Source organism: Acipenser ruthenus, chromosome 3 (genome assembly GCF_902713425.1).
Source record: "Acipenser ruthenus chromosome 3, fAciRut3.2 maternal haplotype, whole genome shotgun sequence".
Lineage (NCBI taxonomy): Eukaryota > Metazoa > Chordata > Actinopteri > Acipenseriformes > Acipenseridae > Acipenser > Acipenser ruthenus.
In genome coordinates this window covers 31725467-31728998 of record NC_081191.1, presented here as the reverse complement: position 1 = coordinate 31728998, position 3532 = coordinate 31725467, and positions in this window count along the sequence as shown.

The following is a 3532-nucleotide window of genomic DNA, read 5'->3' as shown; positions in this document are numbered from 1 at the left end:
GAAGAGCTCATGTGCATCAGGGATATCACGGCCCTTAGCCACCAACATGTCAGCTGTTCTTTTTAAGGTTCCCCCGACACCATCAGGAGCCCCTTTTTGCCATGACTTGAAAAAATTCCAATGCCAGCCTTGAAGCCTCTTCTGTCCAATTCCGTGCTGAAAAGGAAGAAGTTGCCTCTTTGCTTGTATTGTGTACAGGGGCCATCACTAAAAAAGTGCAGCACAGTCACTTGCGGATGTGTGACCTGAAGGTAATCCAGCACTGGATCGAGGTGTTGCCATATTGCTGGAGGGCCTTTGTGCCTGGAGGGGGAGATGGTGCTGAAGCATATGGGCTCTGGTTTTTCACCTATGTACAACACCCCCGTATGCAGAGTGGCCTGCTGGTGTGAGGCCCAAAGTTGGACAGCTTGTATCTCAGAGCTGTATTTACAGGTGTAGTTTTCTGAAAAGTCTACATGGATCAAGGACTCATCCATTGACATGCATTCCTTCAGCTCTCTGCAGTAAGCATACTGCTGTTTAATGTTGAACAAGTGTCTTTTAAAGCTGTGCAAGTAGGTGTTGAGTAACAGGGTTGAGTGTGACGGGGTTGAGTTTTTTGGCTCAAAATGGCCACTGCTGCTCATGTGGTGAAGAACATGGCATGCATGAAATTAAGAAATTGCATATATTTTTGCAATAAAAAAGATAGTTTTGATAAGTAATAGTTTTCTATCTCTATTTCATGTAACAGAGTTGAGTTGTTGAGCTTGACGGCCCCAATCTAACAATAAAAATCTATGAAATAGAGATATAAAATAATGTGATAACGTGCCTGTCTTTGCACCATGTTGTTCAGAAGACTTGTATGATGTAGCTTCCAGTTGAAGATGTCACATAAGGATAAGTTCACTGTTTTTATGGGGGGAGATTGGTTGGCGTAACGGGGTTGAGGGTAGACTGAGGTACGCAACTCAATATTGTGATTTTAATCAATAATCATGCATTTATTTGGAAAAAATACATTCTCAGCAAAAGAGCACAAATAGATGTTTAGATCAATGGCAAAATGTATGCATTATTTGGCATTTTTATTAGTCATATTCTAAGTACAAATTCAGTGAAGGCCACGGAGGACATGACAAAAAGCTTGGTGTCAGTTGAAAACAAGATATTTTCTGATATTAAAGACGAAAGTAATGTAATATTTCTTACACTTCATTACAGGGGACAGTTCAATTTATATAAAAAAAAAGCTTTTAAAATTAGATTTTGGTGACCCAATACTTAAAATATACTTAAAAAGGTCAGAGGGACTCAAATCGTACTGGTTTCATGGAATGACCCAGTTGCCCCCGTTGTAGCTGTGCACATTCCTATACTGGTTTGGGCTCAGTTACCTCGCCCCCATTACAAAATGTTTAGCTTATTTTGTCTACTTGATTTCTGATATATGGGTCTAAAAATATGAACTGTTCCAATTATTAAATCTAATTCTAAAACGTTGACACCTCAGCAGAGCGTTGATACATGTTCCCTTCACCTCTATTACATATTATTCACACCCGTTGTTCCAGACCAGAGACACGCTATATTCAAATTTTTTGAATATTTATCTCTCAAGGGTCTCTCATGGTTATTTCATTGTTTGCTTGTTTGTATGGGTTATACACATGTATACCGATCGGAGGCGGCGCTCTCCCGACCCGCACCATGCCGACCCCGCAGCACTACATCCTGGTTGTACTGTAATTATCAACATGCCCAGGCTCGTTGAGGTGCAGCTGGGGTGCCCGTATGCACGACTGGAATGCTATTGGGACATCCCCTTGATATATGTGGCTTAATAGATAAGATAAAACAGGACATTTTTTAAACATGTTACAGTAATATACATCTTAAAACCTTATTCTTGGGTTTCAGGTGCCAACTGTTGCTGTACTACTTTGCTGTGGAGTCTTTGTGACCTTTGTTAATTATTATTATTATTATTATTATTATTATTATTATTATTATTATTATTATTATTATTATTATTATTATTATTCTTTCTTTCTTTCTTTCTTTCTTTCTTTCTTTCTTTCTTTCTTTCTTTCTTAGCAGATGCCCTTATCCAGGGCGACTTACAGTCGTAAGCAAATACATTTCAAGAATCACAGTACAAGTAATAATGCAACCCTAATGTCACTTTATCGCAGGGTAACATTCTGAGAAATCCCAATGAAAGAGATGTCATAATAATAATAATAATAATAATAATACGACTACTACTACTACCACTAATAATAATAATAATAATAATAATAATAATAATAATAATAATAATAATAATAATAATGCATGTTAATTACTTTTTCAAAACTTAGAATGAAACACCTGATGAATTTCCTTCACAATTACTTATTAAAGCAAGAATAGATGCAAAATCTTTTTAAAAAACAAAAGCAAGTTTTTAGATAACTAGGAGTAAAAAATACAATTACAATAATAAAATCTTATTTTGTGACACGTAAACTAAAACATGAACGACACTGTTGTTACACATGAATAACATTTGTAATTACAACATTCTAAAAACTTCTGTATATTCTGTAAAAAAAAGGAACTACGTTGTGTCAGTGCATGTGTACAGTGTAAATACTACTGCATACAATTACCCTTGCATAATGTGTACGATGCCTAAAACTTTTATACAAGATAAATTTAGTATGATATTTATTCCTTTCTTTTCAAACCTTCAGACATCATGGTATTGAGTCTGTTTATCCATTTATTAAAGTGTTGACTATTGGTTCATTTACTTTTTTATTTCTTAATGAACATAACATGAATAACCTACAATTTGTAGATTTAGAAGAAATAAAATTAGATGATGTACAATATAGAAGAATAACGGAAAATACATGGATAAATAAGCAATACCCTGATGCCTGAGGGTTTAAATAGAAAGGAATAGTAGATCGTTACATCATTAAGTATGTAGAAAATGTAGTTATAAGCACATTAATAGATTTAAATATAACTAAGTGTAGTTACCATGGCATCAAACGCCTATCAGTATTTTTGAGAAAACATTTTTTAGTGTTTAGTTAATATATCTTTCTTTACACAGCTTAATGTATATATATATATATATATATATATATATATATATATATATATATATATATATATATATATATATATATGTGTATATATATACTTTTTTTACAGTTTACAGTTCTGACACATTGTTGTCTATTCACAAAGGCTCTGAATATACAGATTGTGTTTTAAATCCAATCACAGACTTTGCTTCCATTAAGCTCTACATTGGTGTTTGTTGCCAAATTGGGAACATTTCATGCAATCTTTGTTTGAAATGATTAATTGGATATTGATTGCTAAGCTCTCGTTCAAAAATAACGTAAAACATCTGAAGTCATGTAAAAGACCAAACTCACCTTTCTTATTTCCCTGGCCTGAATGGTTTGTGTAGGGGTTTGTATTTGAAACAAGACTGTATAAGTTTCCCTTTTCAGTACAGCAGGAGATTAATAAGGTCCTGTTA